This window comes from Myotis lucifugus, unplaced genomic scaffold, assembly GCF_000147115.1.
Source record: "Myotis lucifugus unplaced genomic scaffold, Myoluc2.0 scaffold_41, whole genome shotgun sequence".
Taxonomy (NCBI): Eukaryota; Metazoa; Chordata; class Mammalia; order Chiroptera; family Vespertilionidae; genus Myotis; species Myotis lucifugus.
This window is the reverse complement of record NW_005871089.1, coordinates 7,092,889-7,114,104: the sequence shown is the minus strand read 5'-3', so window position 1 is coordinate 7,114,104 and position 21,216 is coordinate 7,092,889. Positions and strand designations below refer to the sequence as shown.

At 48.8% G+C, this 21,216-nt stretch overlaps 1 protein-coding gene and 1 pseudogene across 3 annotated transcripts in view; one reads left to right on the top strand and one right to left on the bottom strand.

Moving 5' to 3' along the window:
* The window catches only part of LINGO1 (leucine rich repeat and Ig domain containing 1), a 325,103-nt gene that overhangs the window by 114,573 nt on the left and 189,314 nt on the right, over positions 1-21,216 (bottom strand). The gene's annotated exons all lie outside the window — the stretch shown is intronic.
* LOC102424072 lies at positions 5,488-6,917 on the top strand (annotated as a pseudogene).

Here is a 21,216-nt window from a genome sequence, read left to right as displayed (position 1 = left end):
TAGGGCAGACAAGACATGGCCTTGGGAGCCCTAGAAAACAAAAGCAAGAGTGAGCATTTCCTCAAATCTTATTTTCCCCATTTACTGCCCCTTCTCACAGGCCCCTCCCCTCCCCCCGGGAGAACCTCCAGGTTGCAGAAAAGCATCTGCCCCCTGAAGAAAAGAGAGGGTTGTGGGAAGGCGCAGCTGGAATCCATGTGCTGTTGCCAGAGCCTGTGAGTTTGGTGGTGGGGAGGGGGTGGAGGAGCTTCACCCTCAAGTGTGGAGACTCATTTCTTACAGTTCCTCCCCCAGTGAGTGCCCAGAACTAAGCCTGGGGCAGCCAGAGTGGGACAAGGTGAGTAAGGTAGCCATCTTCTTTAATCTATAGTCTAGACTTCCAAAACAATTCTAGAGAGAATATTGTTTACCCAAGGGAACAGATGGTGGTGTCTCAGGCATTGGCAGAGATACATGTAGCCCCTCCAAGGGCTCTCCCGTCTGAGGAAACAGGAGATCACCTACTCTGCCTTCAAGCCATCTTCTCTTGGGCACTATCCCTGGGTGGAGGCCACCCTAGCAGGGCTCACACTTTTCCCCAATCTCTCTCTGAGGCCAAGCTGGAAACTTTGGGCAGAGAAACAGGGGTAGCTTTTTCAGATTCAAAACACTCCCGGAGTCCTGGTCTTTATAAAGTCACTTAGCCTCTTTAGATACTTAATGAGTCCTCTGAGCTAAGGGCTGCTCACCTTACTCTTGGCCATTTCAATGCATGATGACAGAGATCACGAATCACAACACAGTAAGGCTGACTGGCTTTCTAGAAATGCCTCTAGACAGGCCCAGTCCAATAGAGTTTCTGCAATGATGGAATGTTCTATGCCTGTGCTGCTGAATGTGGTAGCCATTAGCTACAACTGGGTATTAAAATGTGGATAGCATGACTAAAAAATGAATTATTTTATTTTATTAATTTACTTTTAAATTGAAATAGCCACGTGTCTAGTGCAGTGATGGCGAACCTATGACACGCGTGTCAGAGGTGACACACGAACTCATTTTTTTGGTTGATTTTTCTTTGTTAAATGGCATTTAAATATATAAAATAAATATCAAAAATATAAGTCTTTGTTTAACTATGGTTGCAAATATCAAAAAATTGCTATATGTGACATGGCACCAGAGTTAAGTTAGGGTTTTTCAAAATGCTGACACGCCGAGCTCAAAAGGTTCGCCATCATTGGTCTAGTAGCTACCATAATGGAAAACACAGCTCTGGACGAACCCTTGCCTAGTCCTGGCCACAGTATGTGGAGAAAACTGAGGTCCAGAGAGAGGGAGGAATTTGCCTAAGGTCATGCAGCAGTAAGGGCAAACCCAGAATCTAGTTCATCTACCTCCTAGTCCAAACTCTCCACAGCACCAACTCTGTGCTGCTCATGGTGGCCTCGTGTTCTCCCATCATGCTCAGCACTATCACACCAGATGCCCTGTTTTTCCCATCATGCTCAGCACTGTCCAACTAGATGCCTTGCTTTTCCTATCATGCTTAGAACTACATGTCTTGCTGCCCCCCTACCCATTCTGCTGCTTCTATGACAGTGTATCAGACCACCTCTGAAGGAACCTCTTTCTCCCAGTCCCCCAGCAAAGCAGCCTCAATGAATATTCCTGAGGTTGCCTAGGGAAATAATCCACTAGAGGGGAACTGCTCGGGGCACAGAGCTGCTCACTGCAGGGTTATTTATAACAGGAAGGTGCTGAAAACTGCCTAAACATCCCACAATAGAGATGGCAAAGTGTATCATGACACCTCTGCTTGATGGAATATTACACAGCCATGTTTACCTAACAATTGAAGTAGATGAGGGTGGGAGCTGGGTTGCCATGGTGTACATGGCTCTATGTTCACTGAGCCCATTCACATCCGTTACCCACAGCATTGCCAGGTTCAGATTATATAACCATTCTACAGATGGAGGAGCTGAGGCTTAGGGAAGCCACATACATATCCCTGGTTACATGGGGAGTAAGGACAGAGTGGGAGCTTGAACTCTTGTTTTCTGACTCTAAGGAGAGATCCCACAGCGGCCTCTTTGTGCTAGAATGAGAGCATTATGGGTGCCCTGTTCTTTCTAGTTATTTACTCATCTTATTTAACTGATACATACTAAGTGTCAGGCACCTTTCAAATAAGGGCTTTATAAATGTAGACTTGTAATCTATACAACAACTGAAAGAGGGAGCAATTATTAGATCTTTATTTTTTGGATAAGGAATCTGAGGCACAAGACATAAAGTAACTTGCCTGAGGTCCAGGGCCACTTATACTTCCCACATGTGCTGCAGGGTTCTGGTATTGCCCTCACAAACAAAAATCAAGGTGTAGGAAGGGGAGAGTTGTTGTCTTGGAGTGGTAGAAGCACAGATATGTGTGTTTTCCCTTTTTAATTTCATGGAAATTCTTTTTGTAGCAATTGAAAGAAAAAAGTTCAAGAAATGTACTAAAGTTTGTTTTTTTTTAAATACCAAGCACACACAAAAATAAAAACATCAAATTGAACCTGCAGATGCATCCAAGAGTCACCTACTGCAATGGTAATCTACCTCCCAGGAGCAAAGCTCATGTCTCCAGGCTTTTCTGCCAATTTCCTGCCCCCTACTCCTTCCTGCCTGAGTAAGATTCTCACCTCAGAAGGAAAGGGGGGCAGTCCTGTGTAGAGGTGACTTCAGTAAACATCTCCCGCCTTCTTGAGCACAGCACATCAGGCTAGTTGCCTGCATACTCCTGCTACTGGCAAGGGCTTACCTCAAGAGGCCATGGCATCCAGGCCTCTGCCTCCAATCCAGGCCGCCTTGTTCCACAGGTGGAACAACTGAGGCCCTAAAGGTGAAAGACCTTACCAGAGGTCACACTGCAGTAAATAAGGAAACAAGTGTGTATACACATGCATTGTGTGCATATGACCACACAATTGTGTCTCCCATGCATGCAGTGCTTCAGGCCCAGGTACCCGCAAGCCTATCATTAAAAGGGCAGATGATTTCCAGTACACACACACACACACACACACACACACACACACACACTACATTTTTAACTGCTACTATATCCACAATTGTATGATGCTATATTTCTCCTTTATATGTTTCTGTTATTTTTCATTCTGTCATCAAATAATTAATGAGCACTTACTATATGCTAGGTGTATTATGGGTAATGGGGATTCAGTGGAGTACAAGACAGACACATGTGGTATTCTCATAAGGACAGGGATATAGATAATAAGCAAATGAATAACAAAGATAATTCCAGACAGTGATAAGTACAATTAAGCCTGTAAAAAAGAAAACTCTTACCTTTCGACAGCATGAATGGACCTGGAGAGTATTATGCTAAGCTAAATAAGCCTGTCAGAGCAAGACAAATACCATATGATCTCACTTATATGTGGAATTTAATGATCAAAACAAACTGATGAACAAAATAGAACCAGAGTCATGGATGCATGGAACAGAAATACAGATGTCAGAGGGGAGGGGGGAGGGGGACTGGATAAAGGAAGGTGAAGGAATGCATAGCCCATAGACACTGACAATAGTGTGGTGAGGGGGGGGGCACTGGGTGGAGATGGGCAAATGGGGAACCTCTGCAATAGTGTCAACAATAAAAATTTTAAATTTAAAAAAAAATCAAGTCTTAAAAAAAAAGATAATCAAACCTGGTAATGTGACACAGAGTGCCTAGACACAGTCTAGGGGGTAACTCTAGCTGGGGGATCAGGGAAGGGCTTTCTATACAGGTCACATCTGAATTGATACCTATATGGTAAGAAATTCACCATTCCTAGAGTAGGAGAAATGGGCAAAGAGCAGAAGTAGGAAGGAGCCGGTGTTTCTGAGGAACAGCAGGCAGGTCAGGTGCCTGGAATGAAGTGGGCAGAGATGGGAGCAACTGCAGAAAATGAGGCTACAGAGGGATGTTGGGCCCTGAGGGCAAAGGTAAGAGCTTTGGATTTCATTCCAGGTGTAATGAAGAGTCACTAGAGGGTTTTAACACAGACCTGCTATAATGTTTTCTTCATTGTGAAATTCCTTGGGGCTGCTGAGTAGAGCCTGGATTGAAGGGGAACTGGCTCGGGAGCAGGGGACTAGTGGGTTGGCTATTGTAGTTGCCCAAGGACAAGGAAACCAGGCTTGGCCAGGTGAGTGAGGACTAGCCAGATTTAGCATGTAAGTTGTAGCAGAAGTAATAGTTAGCTGATGTGCTGGATGTAAGGGGTGGGGTAAGAAAAAGGCATCAAGGGTGACTCCTAGATCTTCTACCACAGACATACACTGCTTTCACCACCAGACTCCCCAAATCAAACACAACTACTAAATATAACTACTATAATATCACAGCAAATGAGCCACCCATGAAAAATGTCAACCACCCCTAGAGTATCTCATCCCCTGAGGGGCATATTTCTCCCCCCAACCCCTTGCTCTGTTCCTTGCCCCAGTGTGTGTGTGTGTGTGTGTGTGTGTGTGTGTTGTGGGGGGGGGGGGAGTAGGTAGGGAGAGAAGCATTCTATAATCTTATTATTAAATCTCAGTTTTTGTCTGTCTCTCTAGGTTGTGACTTTTACATGTATTTTTAAGCTTCCCTTCCCCCTTCTTTATTTTTTAAAATATGCTTTTTAATTGATTTTAGAGAGAGATAGAAACATCAACGGGAGAAAAACATAAATCGGCTGTCTCCTGCACACCCCCTATAGGGGGCTGAGCCCACAACCTGGGCATGTGCCCTGACCAGGAGTCAAATCAGTGACCTCTGGCTTCATGGGTCTACACTCAACCACTGAGCCACCAGGCCAGGGGGTGGTTTTAGGGAGGAGCAGAGATTGGGCACAACACTCAGGTTGACAGGAGACAAAGACTGTCCAAAAGACAGGAAAGGACAGGATGGGAGGGCTGCAGAGTGGCTGGCCCAGAGCATGGCCCCAACATATACCAGGTGAACCTGTGAGCAATTACAGGAGGAAGCATGGGGGCTGGGGTGAGAGGCAGCATCTGGGAAAAGCATGAGATTGAGGATAAGACCATCCAGAGTTTGAGTTCTGGCTCGGTCCCTTGCTAGCTCTGGGACACTGGGTAAGTTATTTCCCTCCCCAAGGCTCAGTGCCCTCATCTGTAGAATTTTAGTCACAATCCTCCCACACAAAGTTGTGATGAAGATCCAATGAAATTATATATGTGAAGAACTGGCATTTATAAATATTAGCATCATTCCCCTTTTGTTTTAAAAAGAGGAAGTCAATTTGGGCTTAGACTAGTGAGTTTCATGTCCATTCTAATATAAATTCTAAAAGCGCCTACACAGAACACCAGGAAAGACAATAGGCAGTGTGAGGAGTTCACTACCAAAGAGTCATGCAAGATAACCACATCTCGTTCCTTGGCTACTCAAAATGGATGGCATGGGTTCCCGGGACCTAGTGGCATCTGTGAGGCAAAGGTGCCATCATGTTCTCTTTCAACATGTTTGACAACATTATTCCCTGGGTCTCCCAGAAATGCCTCTCCATGGAGTATAGATGCATCTCCATGCCCATGGACATGGGGACTAATGACAGGTCAAATGTGGAGAAAGGCAGGAAGATAATTATGCCATCCTTGGCCTTTGATCAACTCAGCTGACTCAACATTACCTATCCCATGTTGTTTAAACTTACCAACAAGAACTTGGACTGCATGAAACACAGTGGTGTGCTGGAATTAGTGACTGAAGAGGGCATCTACTACCTCCCACAATAGATAATGCAGGATTTGTTGGTGAAAGAGGGTGCCTGGTTCAAGTGGAAAGTGTCAATCTTCAAATGGCCACAAACTCCAAATTTCAGCCTCAGAGCCCTGACTTCCTGGACATCACCAACCCCAAAGCAGTATTAGAAAACACATTGAGAAACTTTGCCTGTCTGACTACTGGGGAAAGGCAAACTACAGCAAGATCTATGAGCTGTGGGTGATGGAGATCAAGCCTGACAAGGCCGTGTCCATCATCAAGTATGACATGAATGTAGACTTTGATGCTCTTCTAGGCTACAAAGAACCTTAAAGAAAAGTCCAGCATGTGGAATCAACTGAAAGCAAAGCTGACCACAGTGGCTATGCTGGAGAGCTGGGCTTCTGTGCCTTCCTCAGCTCTGGGAATAGACTGGAAGGGAAGAAGAAAGGTACAGGGCCCAGCCCCTCTCCCAATCAAGCCTGAAGACATTAAAAGAAGAATTTTTATTTATTTATTTTTTTATTTTTTTTTAAAATATATTTTATTGATTTTTTACAGAGAGGAAGGGAGAGGGATAGAGAGTTAGAAACATCGATGAGAGAGAAACATCGATCAGCTGCCTCCTGCACACCCCCGACTGGAGATGTGCCTGCAACCAAGGTACATGCCCTTGACTGGAATCAAACCTGGGACCCTTCAGTCTGCAGGCCGACGCTCTATCCACTGAGCCAAACCAGTCAGGGCCAAAAAGAAGAATTTTTAATTATGAATTTAAACTTGGTAAGATCACTTTCATTATTATTTTAATCCTCACCGATTGATTTCAAGAGAGAGGGGGGGAGGGGGAGAGAGAGAGAGAGAGAGAGAGAGAGAGAGAGAGAGAGGTTGATGTGAGAGAAACATTGACCAGTTGCCTTCCGTATGCACCACACAACCTGACCAGGGATGGGACTTGCAACCTAGGTATGTGCCCTGACTGGGAATCGAGCCTGAAACCTTTGATGTATGGGATGATGCTCTGACCGAGCCACCCAGCCAGGGCAGTAAGATCACTTTAATCAGAAATTTACATCCACTGGTCCAAAAGGTTGAAGAGGATGAAGCTAGAGGCAGATTCATTGCTTTTTCTAGAGGACAGTCATTGCATAAAAAGGGAAGAAAGCCTTAAGTTAGGACTGTTGGCTGACTGGAAAATAAAATCATCAAGTGCAAAAAAAGAAAAGAATGGCATGCACTCATGACATCCTTGTGGATGAGACAGAAAACTGGCTGGGTTCCTCAGTGGTTAGCTAAATAACCATGTCCAGGAATGCACAGAGAGGTCAGACTGGCCCCCGGAGTGGATTCTCGCTGGCATTGATAGGGCTGGCCCTTGGGCCTGCTTGGAACAACTTTTTTGGCAAAGATTAGGACGGAATCTTAAAAGTAGGTCCAGCCTGGGAGGGGTCAATTAAGGAGGCAGGGTCCTTTGTACAAAGGACCCCTTCACTTGCCCTAGGAATGGGCCAAAGTGGACAAGAGAGAGTCAGTAAAGCATGGGTGAATCCTGAGAGTAGTGCCCAGAGCCAACTGCACAAAGTGGCTGGGGAGCCTGATGGCCAGGAGACCCTGGGGCTGGTGAGCCAGCCACTTCAGTTCTGGAGATGGTGTAACCACCTCCAGACAGCCATGCCCAGTCCTCAGTGTATCTGTGCAGAAGGTCTTTGATAAAATGAGGTCTTCTCACAGGGGCTTGTCAAGAAGAGGTGGGTCTGGAACCCATGCCCCCTGGGACTTGAGGTCCCTGACAAAGATACTTGGCATTTATGGGCCCAGAAAATAGAGCTAGGCCCAGTAAGAAAAGATTTCAGGGAAACAAATCTTTCTTTAGCATTGGGAGTACTGAGCTCATGGGGGCATGCAAGCAGAGGTCTGGGGACCATGTATGCCATGTATATTGGGTGGAGTTTGCACTAAATGGGAAGGGAAATTGCTTTCAGTTGTGAGTTTCTTCAATTTTATCAATATATGAATTAAAGCTAGACTGTGTGGATCAAAGTCGGTGTTATAAAGAGTGAATGGAAGGCAAGGTGATGCTCAGAATCATAGTTATTATTACAACATTATAGATCACAGGACACTCCCATCTATTCTCTAAATGGGTCTTCTGCCCAACCCATGAAGCAGATAGGACAGGATGATTAACCCCATTTAGCAGATGAGGAAACAGGACCAGAAGGAATGGGACCAGCCCAAGGTCCCACAGCACAACAGACCCAGATAATCTCTATGGCCTCATACCTAGGGACCTTCCCCTCCTGCACCTCCAATGGTCATCCTGCTATTCCCTGCCCTGAGTGGAGCAGGAATCTCCCCCACCTGTGAGGCAAAGGTGCCATCATGTTCTCTTTCAACATGTTTGACAACATTATTGGACATCACCAACCCCAAAGCAGAATTAGAAAACACATTGAGAAACTTTGCCTGTCTGACTACTTCCATCCAGCTTCCAAGACTCCCCATCCATGAAGGTTAGAGTCTCTCTTAACCCAATCTTCTGAAACCTGGGGGTAGAGCCCTAGCCTGGAAGGCTCCTTCTCTCAGGTTACACAGGCACTGCACCTCTACCCACTCTCCTTTTCCCCCTGGTAGTCTTGCCTCAACCCTTCAAAAGTTAGTTCCTTCAAGCCAGACCTGGTACCAGACACTAAGCTTTGCCCAAGAACTGAAGTCAAGGAGAAGGGTCCCTCCCACTCAACCTCATTCTTCCCCTCACACCTACACAGGCAGCTAGGCAGCTTGTGACCAGGGAGATCCAGAGCCCACCTTGCCAAACACCCCTCCTGACCACCTTTCCCTTTCCTGATGAGAGGGGCAGGGAAAGGGTATCTGGGCAAGAGAGGTCAGAGCATCAGAAGGTGGAGTCTCCTCAGGGAAGACTGGGTTCACCAAGGAAGGGCAAGCTGCCACCCACAGCACCACTCCTCACACATTACACCCTGAACCCTCAGAATATAGCATCTTACTTTACAGGTGAGGGAATGAAGGCTCAGAGAGATTAAGGAACTTGCCCAAATTCAAAATATTAAACTGAACAGAAACAGCTTATAAGTCCTGGAGTCAGGATTTGAACCCAGGACTGGCTGATTCAAAATATCCATTGCTTCCCCATGCACCCTGCTGCCTGCACAGGAGTGCAAGGTAGCTCAAATAGGCAGCCTGGTGAGCAGATTAAAGGTGGGGTGGTAAAGGGGGGCAGAGAAAGGGTTAAGAAGGCAAGACAAAGATAAGACAGAGCAGCAGAAACAGACAACTGACAAGTGGACCCTCCAGGGGCCCGAAGGAGGCAGCTCTAGATGCTGCTCTCTTGATCAATAAAAGGCTTTCAAGTGCTTCCTCTGCTGCCATCCATCCAGCTTCTGTCTGCCCATGCCAGGCTCAAGGGTCTAGCTGCCCAGATTGCCCACCAGGTGCAGCACACCACCAGGCTGTGTGGCTGAGAGAGTGTTTAGGGCCAACCAGGTGTTCCATTGCCTGCTGGCAGAGAGCACATGGGCCTGTCCCTAGGATTTAAGCAATAGCCTCTCAACTGAATATTTAAGAAGAAAAATACTTTTTTTTTAAAGAAAAAGAGAGAAAAGGAGGGAGGAGGCGTCCGCCAGGAAGGGGGGTGGGGGAATAAGGGAAGAGTAACCTACCCCATAGCTGAAGTCAAGGTCACAGAATGGGTACAAGGAGGACATAGGCAAGGTGCTGGCAAGGAGCCTTTAATCTGGGAGTTCAGGCCATGGAAACTAAATGCCTGAAGCTGGAGTACATTACTGCTCTGAATGATCTGTCGGCTTCTATTAGGCTAAATCTCTCTGTATAATGGGGAATTATTCTCTGAAAAGGCACCCAAGGAGGGGGCAAAGGATAGGAACCCCTCATTGTGAAGGCTCTCCCACAGGGGGAGGAAACAACAGAAAAGCCTTGGCGGGGGTGGGGGGGGCAAGAACAACTCAGAAAGCCACCCTTCATCTTCCCACACCCCTTCCCTGAAAGTCAATTAGCAGTTGTTTGATGCTTGGTTTGTGGCAGATGCCAGCCTCCAGCCCTCCTCCCCAGACTCCCTTACTCTCTCCTCTTAGGAGCCTAAAAAGATGCCAGACCTGAGGTGGAGGCCCGCAATGCCTCCATGACTGGGTGAGCATGAGTGAGTCCCTGAGCCTCTTTGAACCTCCATTTCCATCTGTTAGATGGAGCTGATAACACCCACCCAAGTGCTATGCTGTGGAGGGAATGAAGCTGGCCCAGAGGCCAGCAGAGTGGGCACTACTCTGCCCTCTGATAAGGGGCTCCTCCTCTTCATCCTCATTGACCCCCATAGGTCACCACCATCTCCGCCCGGAAACCCTCTCTGACCATCACCCATGGGTATCTCCTACAGCAGAACCCCACCTTCCAGGCTTTCCAGTCTCTGGTGGTTGTGTGCAGATGGGTGCTTCAGGCTTAGGGGTTCCCTCTGAACAGGGCTGCATTTCCTTCCTCCCATCCTCCCCAAGCGTCTCCCACACTCAAGGCTGGTACACAGGACTCTGCCCAGATATGCAGGCTTGGAGGCAACGGCTGGTAGAAATCAGGAGCAGGTATGAGCTGCGTCCACTGAAGGGTGACACTCACGGGAAGATCATCACACCAGGGAAACTGGACCAGAAAGCCAGAAATCTCAGGACATGAGTCTGTGAGAGCAGGTGGTACTATCTGCAGGACAGTCAGGGCACTAAGCAGGGTTGAGGTCAAGTCATAGAGTATAAAGGTGGACTCATTGCTGGGTTCCTGGCTCAGTGCTGAGGCACTGGAGGTGCTTAGGCCAGGCCAGGACAAAAGGGGTAGGACGGACATGTTGGGGGTAGCATGGGCCAAAAGGCTGTAGCTGGGTGGGGAACAGGGCTGACCGGGAATGGCCAGGTGGGGAGGTTCTGCAGACCCTAGTCTCTGCCCCTCTGGACTCCTGTACCACCCTCAGCTTGTAGTAAAGCCCTAGGACAGCTCCCACTGAAACTGCAAGAAAGACTGTGCTGGGGGCAATTCTGGGATAGTGCCTACATTCTAGAGCAGTGATGGCGAACCTATGACACGCGTGTCAGAGGTGACACGCAAACTCATTTTTTTTGGTTGATTTTTCTTTGTTAAATGGCATTTAAATATATAAAATAAATATCAAAAATATAAATCTTTGTTTTACTATGGTTGCAAATATCAAAAAATTTCTATATGTGACACAGCATCAGAGTTAAGTTAGGGTTTTTCAAAATGCTGACAAGCTGAGCTCAAAAGTTCTCCATCACTGTTCTAGAGCAATGGTTCTCAACCTTGGCTGCACATTAGAATCACCTGGGAATCTTTTTAAAATCCTGATTTCTGGGCCCCATCCTCCGGAAATTGTTTCTTTGTTACTAATGTTGTGGCCCCACCCCATAACAAAGAAACAGAATTTCCGGAGGATGAGGCCCAGAGATCAGGATTTTAAAAAGATTCCCAGGTGATTCTAATGTGCAGCCAAGGTTGAGAACCACTGTTCTAGAGGAACACTCAGAAAGGAAGGCCATGCAGGGCAGGTGAAGGCATGCTGTGCTGACCACTCCCCACTGTAGGTCCACAGGTTCAGCCCAGAGTCCCCACTACCCAGCAGGCCCCAAGACCTAGCAGGTGCCCCAATGCAGTGGCCTCTGGCTGCCGTTCACACTCTCACTGCTAAGAGCCACCTGGGCCAACTCTCCTCCACTGGCTCCCATATAGTAAGGTAGGCCTCAAGGCCAGCGGTCCACACCTACCATTCACCAGCAGGCTCCTCACTTCCCTGGACCCTACTCTTCCCATCAGCAAACTGGGGAGGCCCCCATCTTTCAGGAGCTCAGGTTGGGAAAGCACTACCAGTGCTTGACACAGTAGGTACACACAGATAATTGTCCCTGCGCCTCCCTAGTGGCAGAGCCTCTTGGAGTCCCCAGTGCCTCGCATACACTTTTGTTCAATTAACTTTTACTGACCTAAGTTTAAATGCTAACCAGCTGGTAGCAATGTGAGGTGGTTAGAATTCTGCCCAGTGGACCCTGTGGGGAAGGGTCTGCAAGGAAGGAGGACATGGCAGACACCCAGGGAGTAGGCATGAGGATGAAGCAGAGGCCAGTGTTGTCGGGGCAGGTGGCAGAGGCCCTGCTCACACCACACACATTAGCACTCCTCAATAATTTAGCAGACCAGCAGGGGAGCCAGTGGAGGGGAGTGAGGCCTGGGGGTGGGTTGCACCCATGTGGAGTATCCCTAGGCAGACAGGCCTCCCAAGGTCTCCTAATAGCACCCACAGTCATGTAAGCTGCCCCTCCAACCCACACCCACCCCACCTTAGAATTCACCATACTGTATGTCTGGCCCTGACCAAGGTACAGCATTGGAGAGCACTGAATAGTTAAAATAATATAAAAAAAAAAAAAATGAGGAAGGGCGACTCTGGGAGAAGAGGGAGATCCTGGAAGGCTTCATGAAGGTGGTGGCTTTTCAACTGCTCTGACTCTCATCTTACTGTACTGTAAAATAGAACTGCACTTCTCCTCCTCCTCCTCCTCCTCCTTTTTCTCTTCCTCTGATGACCATCACCACTAACAATAATATCTAAAGCATTTGAGGCACTTGCTCTGTGGTAGGCTTTATTGGAGCTCTTTGTGCCAAGATAGACAGATAGAGTTCAGGCTAAGCCTGCCCTTTCCTAGACTCTCTTCTGCTAGACTGACTAGTGCAGGTTTGACTGGGATCTGGGCCTTGGGACAACTACAGGCAGGGTGGTAGGGGAGATAGGTGTCACCAATGGCCAAGGTCTACAAGTAGCCTAGAGTTTTCAGCATCACTCCAAGTGGCCACTCCTGAGCCTGCATAAGTGGGGCTAGGGTGGGATTGGATAAGGGAACCTTCTAGAGCCAGAACAGAGGCAGCAAAATAAAAGGTCACACAGTGGCTGTAGTGGCAGTTCAGTTAGACCCACCTAGTGTTAAAAAAAACACTAATACGGAATGTGGCCTATAGCTGCAGCTTCCCACTTCCTGTCTTTCAGAGGGCCACCTTCACCCACATGCAAGGCTCCAGACATCCTCGGAAATGAAGGAAAGAGGGAAGGGAGGGAGAAGAGCAATAGTGGCCAATGCTATGTATGTCTCCCAGGGTGAAACTGCATAACACTGGGTGGCAGGTATTATACCCAGTTGACCAGGAAACTGGCTCCAGGGGATTATGTATCTTACCCAAGGTCACAGATGGAAATGGCTGAGCTGGGACTCACACCTAGCACTGTTTCTAATGGACAAGAAGAAGCCAAAGGCCGACAGGGCTCATGGGGCTGAAGTCAGAGGGCATTTCAAGTATAATCAGCAGGCCTTGGAAGGCCCTTGAGGGTGGACTTTTCCTAGCTCCCCACACAGTTGGTGCCAGTTGTCCCATGGCCAGGTCTTGGGGACAGATGGGGTTGGGGTCATGCAGTTTGAAAAGATAAGTGGCAGGGGAAGATGAGGGAGATCTCTCCTTTGGCTTTCAGCACCCCTCTGCCCCACCCCAACCCTAACTGAAAATATCCTTCCTGCCTGGTGAGATAGGCACTTAGGAGGTCTGATGTTGCCAACAGGGTTTGAGAAAACCTCTACATGGGGTGGGGGTGGGGAGTAAAGTTAAAGAGAGATGAAAGCTCAGCTTAGAGCTAGGACGAGACTGATGGCAGGAGACTGATGGGGGACAGTCAAGAAAACCCAAGTGAACAGGTGTTGCAGTGCCTGGACTCTAACTATCAGAGCATCATTCCTTTAAGTCCTCAAAGGTGGCCCTAGCCAGTTTTGCTCAGTGGATAGAGCATCAGGAACTAAGGGTCCCGGGTTCGATGCCGATCAAGAGCATGTACCTCAGTTGCAGGCTCCTCTCCGGCCCGGACTCTGGTCAGGGCGTGTGCAGGAGGCAACCAATCAATGTGTTTCTCTCACATCAATATTTCTTTCTGACTTTCCCTCTCTCTAAAAATCAATGGAAAAATCTTTGGGTGAAGATTAAAATTAATTAATTAATTAATTAAAAATAAGTCCCAGTGGTGTTTGGTATCCACAAACCTTCTGAGCCTGGGAGAGGGACAATCCTGGAATACTGGCATTGAGAGATAAGACCCTCATCTAACACACTGTTTCTTGGCAACACTCTTCCCCTCACTTGTTACCAGTCACCTCATCTGTAACATAAATTGTGCAGGCCTAAAGGCTGGGGAATACCTAATGGCGCTGGAGATGCCCCAACAAATCACCCCTCCCACTGCCCCTGTTGACTGTATGCAGGCTGTGTGCTCAGCACAATCATCCATAGCCTTCCTTTATCCTCTCAGGTATCAGACTCCAATCTTCTAGATGAACAAACTGAGGCTCAGGGATAAGAAGGGGTACTCTAAGGTGTCCAGGAAGAGGGGCAGTCAAGCCCTGTGGGCACTGTTTTGTGCAGTATCCTGGTCAGCTTCAGGCTGCTGCCTTCTTGACAACCACCAGTCACCTCCCTCCCCCGCACACGCATACACCCTTTGCTATGCCTGCTTTTCCCAATCTCCTCCTCCTATCTAAACTTCACCAGCTCCTGTGACTGCTGCAGCTGCACACATCTTTCCTGAACTCAGGGCACAGCTGTGATCTGTGCATACAGCACTGAGACCTAATGGAGCACTGCCTCCCTTTTACTTCTGACTTAAATCTCATTCTCTCAGCAGCTCCTTGAGAGCAGGGAATTCCACAGTCTGGGCACACAGAGGGGACTGGCAGATACACGCTGGCTTTAGATGTGGCAAGTGAGGGTGGAATTAAGCTGGAAAACTCTTGACCCATTTCTTTATCTCACTGAAGTTCAGATTTCCTAGCTGGGACACAAGATGATCCTGTGCATCTCACAGAATGCAGATAAGCCTTGAAAGGGGCTACTGCCCCTCATCATGTCCCCTCCCTTCTGGGACTTCACTCAAATTCTGTGCCACTCCTTCCCATGACATTTCCCAAACAACTAACAAATGGGCAGAAGAAACATATTATTGCCAAGAAACAACTGAGGCTAGTAGAGGGGCCAGGAAGGCCCAAGAAAACAGCTGGGACAGTGCTCAGAACCCCACTGTTAGAACATGATTCCTTTGTGTGCTCATGAGTCTTCAGTTTCCACAATAGTTTTGAGCCTGGGAGCTGGAACACCTAGTGATATTGGCAGTGGGAGGCAGGGCCCTGGGGTTCTGGTTCCTCTTCTCTACTAACATACTGTTTCTTAGCCCAATGTCTTCCCCTCTCTGGCCCTCAGTTGCCCCATTTGCAACATAAGGTGTCCAGGGAGGTAGTATGCCCTCTTCACACCACTTCCTGGAAGCAAAGAAGAAAAATTACTGTAGAAGTGATGTCAGGGATGGTGGGAAGGACCCTCCAAAAGGTCTCAAATCCAGGACCATGACCAAATGCCTCCACTGGAGCTGCCACATTCCTTCAACCCTCTAACAGAGTGCAAAGCCAATCTCTGAGATTTATGGGCCCCTGCAGATAAGTTCCACCTATTCCCAGACACTATGAGGACAGGGCCTGCCTGCATGCCTTGGGACTCTGGAAGAGGGTCTACTAGTCCGTCCTCAGGCCCAACTAGCCTACCTAGGGAGCTTCAGACTGAGGAAAGCTGAACTTATAGCCCCCAATCTAGATGGAAAAGGGAATAAGATTCCTCAGGGGTACCTGGGCAGGAAGAGCTCTGCTGAGTGCTCTCTGCCACAGGGAGGGATGCTGAGGGAGTGAGGTCCTTACCTCATCCTCACTCCCTCTTCTCCCAGGTAGATGGGGATCAGACAAGCCTCAATATGAGATGCCTGCAACACCCTTTCTGATGCTCCAGAAGAGAGAGAGGGAGGGAGGGAGGGAGGGAGGGAGGGAGGGAGGGAGGGAGGGAGGGAGGGAGGGAGGGAGGGAGAGAGAGAGAAGAAAAATCCTAGCTCACCCCTCTGATTGTGCCCATCTCAATCCTGGGCTCTGGTAGGTTAGTCCTTTGTGGAGTACACCCCTGCAATAGGCCACAGTCAGGACAACTTGACCTCAGGAGTGGGGAGTGGCTGGAAAGGGCTGATTCTCACACACAGGGTTCATGGACTCAAATCTTGGAATTGAACCACTGTGACTTCTAGAAGTGCTACAGGGAGCCTGATGGCATCCATCCCCTGGCATTTGGGGTCCTCAGCATTTCCCAGCTTGACCCTCCCAACCTTCTCCCATATGGATCCCTCCCAAAAACCCAGATTCTTGTGTTCCTGACAGCAGGCCACAGACATCCAGTCATACCTTTATATCTCTGCCAAAGCTGTTTCCTCTGTTCCTCAACATCTCTATCCAAATTTCACCCTGATCTAGTCCCACTTCTTGTGGGAAGCATTTCCAGCCAATGTAGCTCCTACAGAAGCTACATTGTTTCCATCACAGTTTCCCCAGATGAAGGCCAGCACCCCTGGGACATAGGAAGGAGACTTAGTGAGTGGAGTGCTGGTGGCAAACCATGGCATGTGTGTGGTGAGAGCCCAACACCTCTCACTTTTTACCCAGCCCATGCCTATCCCTTGTCAGGCCAGGGAGACAGGCTTTAGGGAGAAGGAGGAAGGAGGAGAGGATTCAGCTTCTGCCCTCCAATGAGCCTCAGTCTTCGAGGCAGCAGGGTCCCTGGCTCTAGGAGCCATGGTCTGTTGAAGGAGACCTTGCCATGAGGTCCAATCCTCCTATCATTCAATCACTAAACAAATCTGTACCAAGCACTGCTTGGGCACTGGGAGCACCAGGGTGACAGAGCCCAACACAGTTCCCAGTGTGACTCCTGGGAGAGATGACCACACTTATAGAATTCCTTCCACCTCGCCTTCTTAGGTCCTGGACTGGGCATAGGTGAGAGGGAAGAGCACACAGTAGGGGCACCTAGACCAGATAGGGAGGGCTAAGGGATGCTTTAGACAGAGATCCCAGAGAAAGAGTGTCATGTTGAGATGTAGTGTGCTGACAGAGGCCACAGGAGAGGTATGGTGGCAGGGAAGGACTGGGGGAAACTGGTATTAAACCTCAGGTGCCCTGTCCTGCCACTCTGCAGCTTCCTCACACAGACACCCTCAACGCCTAAGTTGGGAGAGAGGGAAGTGGTCTATCCACTTAGCTGTCCTATCACTGGCTCAGCAGCCCCATATCCTGGGGTAGCCACTTTGCCAGGCTCTGAGGATGTCATTGACATTTCCACATGCCATCATCCCCTAACTGTGACCACCTAACTAGCCAGTGGGGACCAAAGTGGTACTGGGAGCCCATCGGAATGCTGAAAACTGAAAAGGTCAGGATGGCATAAAAGTCCTATTGTGGGTATCTCCAGTAAGGGACACCCTGATAGGCTCTCTTCTCCTTCCACCACAGCTCCCCCATATGCTGGTGACCTCAGGGTAGGACAAGACTTGAGGAGTGGCCCCAGCTGTGCCCATGGCTGGGACAGGGACCAAAAACAGGGAAGCAGTCATCCCTGCCCCCACCCAACACATACACATACACAACCTCCGGGGCCCTGGGTGTGGGGAGGGAAGCCACATTCTCTCAGGGCCACTGAGGGATATTGGGGAGCCATTCTTCATATCACCCAAGTGGCCATTTGGTCCAGCATTACGCAGAGAAGAGAGGGAAAGAAGCCCCCATGGCCAGCCACTCCTAAGGAAAGGGAAGCAGCACTCTCTCCTCAGGATGCACCCAAGGCCAGGCATCCCACACCTGTGGCCACAGCCCATACTCACCATGACCCTTGAAACAAAAATAATCCTGACCATTCTGCAGGTGAGAAAACTTAGCTCAGAAAGGTCACATGACCTGCCCAAGGTTACACTGCCAGGAAAAGGGGAGCTTAAAATCAGGTCAGGCCTGGGGCAGCCAGGGTTTTTGCCACAGACAAAGGATACCTCCTGAAAGGTTAGAGATTGATTCCAGGAAGCTTGGAACCTTGATTCCAGGAAGCTGGGCTGGGGTCCCTTCTCAGGAGGCTGATGGGGAGAAGGACAGGGCAAGTGGCTAAGGGCAGGGGCTAGACCTATTGACCACCAGGGTTCCACCTAACTGTGATTTTTCTGGGACCCTGGGCAAGCTCCACCCACCTCCAGGAGGGCAGGCTTGGGTGGGGCAGCCCCTGAGCATGTTTGGGGGAGGCTCTGGCCATCAGAGCCCAGGCGCTTAGCTGCTCTCCTCTCTCTGTGGAGGGTCTGATCTCTCCGGTCCAAATCCCAGAAAGAAAGGGGTCAGAGAGGATTAAATGGCCAAACCAGACAACAGTGAACCCTGTCCCAGGGTTTTGAGAGTGCTGTGCAAGATAGAGCTCTTCCTGTGTAATGAGATGGTTTTTAAAAGCCATTCAAAAGAAATTTCCTACTATGGGTTTATAGTGTTCAATATCAAGATGGCTGGTAACTGGTAGGACCCAGGTTGAGTCCTGAGAAATGGGAATTCCATGTCTAAAGGGGAGAAGAGAAGGAGGAGGGATACCAAACTCCAGGAAGTAAGATAGATATTCTGCCAGAAAAGTTTCTGCAAAACCAGCAGGCATTCCCAAAAAGAACATGAGGGCAGGAGGGGGCTAGAATCCTTTGGGGCATCGGAGGCTGCCAGAGCTGGGACTGGGCAGGAGGACCGATGGGGATGAAGTCACAGGGTGGAAGTCTGGTCTCAGGAGAAGAAAAATGAATGTAGTGCATTGAACTGTGTCCCCAAAATTATGTCCATCTGGAAGCTCAGAATGTGATTTTACTTGGAAACAGGGTGATTAGTAATTACAGATGTAATTAGTTAGACTAATGTCATACTGGATTAGGATGGGTTTTAATCCAATGACTGGCGTCTTCATAAGAAAAGGGAAATTTGAACATAGACACACAAACATGGAAGAATGCCCTGTGAAGATGAAGGTAGAGATTGGAGGGATACATACAAGGTAAGGAATGCCAAAAAATACCTAGAACCACCAGAATTGGGAAGAGGCAAAAAATTCTTCCCCTAGAACTTCAGAGAGAGCGCAGCTCTGCCAATACCTAGATTTGGCCTCTAAAACTATGATAAAACAAATTTCTGTTGTTTCATTCTGTCAGGTTTGTGGTAATTTGTTATGGAAACCTAGGAAATTAATACAATGACCATTCTAACAACTGCAACTATCCAGCAATAAAAAACAGCAACCGCTAAAAGTGGTGAGCATCCCACCTACAGAGATTTGCTAGCAAAGCCAGGAGTGGCCCCTTCCCTCCAGGATTCTGAACAGCTGCCGATGCAGGTTCATACTTAGTCCCCCACATGACCTGCCTGTATGCAGACCAGAGAGCTGGACAGGACAGAATTGTCATTCAGCAAAAGTCAGTGCCAGCAACAGCCCTGGAATCCTGGAATCCCAACCACCAGTCTGGGGCTCTTTCAGGCTCACTCCCCTGAGTCTTACTGTCTTCCCTGTCTCTAGACTCAACTACAGTTCAATGTCCTGGAAGACAGAACCCACAGTCCATAGACCCAGCTGTTCCAGACTGAAAGTGACATCACTGCCTAAACCTTCCCCAACTCTAACCTAAAAGCTTCTGAGCAGCATCAATGGCCTGTGATGTTTGTGTTCTGAGGCAGTCACCAGCCTCTCAGACAGCATTCAGCTAAGAGAGATAAATGCTATTGTGTGCAAAGCCCCTACCACAATGGGAAGTGAGGATAAAAACCAGGGGAAGGCAGGACCCCTCATCTTCTCAGGGATTCAGAGTCCATGCAGATCAGACCACCAGTGAGACCCCAGATCAAGTATCATCTCTGGCTGGGCATCCTAGGCCCTCTCCTGGGGCCCCCTTAGGAGCTGCTTGACCTGGAAGGAAAGGAAGGGATGAGAGAATGTGGCTGAGGGAGAGCAGTCATTCCTTTGCCTCCCCCAGCTCCTTCCAGGCCTCTGGGCCCAGAAGGCTGTCCCTCATCCCAGTCTGAGCCTGGCACTCAACTCCACCCATCTGCCCCAGGAACTGGAGAACTGTTTGGAGGCCCCAGGCAGGCAGCCGACCCTAAACACTGGTTAATTGGTACCATGAAGCCCAGGCATGAGAGAAGAACAGGCTTTGTCTTACCTGGTGTGATTTTTCGGGGGAAACAATGGGCCACCCAGCCTGTGGAGAGTCACTGCTCCTTCTAATTAGGTGCCACTTTGAACACAGAGGCATCAGATTAATGAGGTTTACAGCAGTCAGTTTCATGGCCTGGCAGGCTGCCTCGGCTCTCTGATTTCAGTTTTATGCCAAAACCTTGTTCTCTAAATCAAAGGTTCTCCCAAAACTCTGCTTTCTGATGCACCTTGGGTTTTTGCTGGGTATCTCTGCCAGGGAGCTACTTTTGTTTTGCTAAAGAAGACTGCACAGGGCTATGACACCTCACACAGCCCTGGGAGGGAGAATGGGGTGGCTGGGGTAGCTCCATTTTGCAGAGCTGGCTGGCTCAAGGTCACAGGTGAGCTGGTCAATTGCACCCTGCAGCCAATACCCTCCCCTAACCCCGGCTTGCAGGCCCCTTTGCCTCAGCAATTGGTGGCTTGGACACACACGGGTCCACAGATAATCCACTGACCAATTTCCCATTGTTGACATCTGTTCACAAGCCTTAGGGGCATCTGGTTCACCTCTCCCAGAGAAGATTGAGACAACTCAGGAGCCAGCCTGCACACCTGGCCTTCCCACTTCTGTTGCTCTAGTGGATACCCACCCCAACCCCTCTCTGGGGCTTTGCTCACACAGCTCCCCTCCCCGCTTCTCCTGGAATGCCCCTTCTATAAATTCACACCATGCTTCAAAACACATCTCACCTTGTTCCTCCTTCACCACCACAGTCACTGGACCTTTTCTTCCTTTCTTGAGAGCTTCCAGGCCCAAATCTCTGTCGCCCTGAGCAATTGTTTCTTGACCTATATTCCATTGTTTAATGTTACCACCTTTGCTCATTATTTTGTCCTGTCTCCCCTTTGAGACTGTGGTATAGGGACAGGAACAGCATCTGTGTCACCTATGTGTCCTCCATAGTAAAGGCTGCCTGATAGATGTTGACCTCCCTCGGCACTCTGGGAGACACTGGGAGAGCATCTCTTCTGGCCACTTTCCCTGGTCCACATAAGGCTCGCATCTCCCTCTGCACATCAGCCCTTGACATCCTCTAGGTGACTTCACCATGCTAGGGATGACCAGCACTGGTGCTCTCCATTCTCTGACCTCCTGACTCTAGTGACCTTTGATTTCCATTCCCTCTAGCCCAGGGTGGGCAAACTTTTTGACTCGAGGGCACAATGGGTTCTTAAACTTGACCGGAGGGCCGGAACAAAAGCATGGATGGAGTGTTTGTGGTGAACTAATATAAATCCAAATCATTACATAAAAGGGTACGGGGGACGGGCCTTTTTTTTTTTTT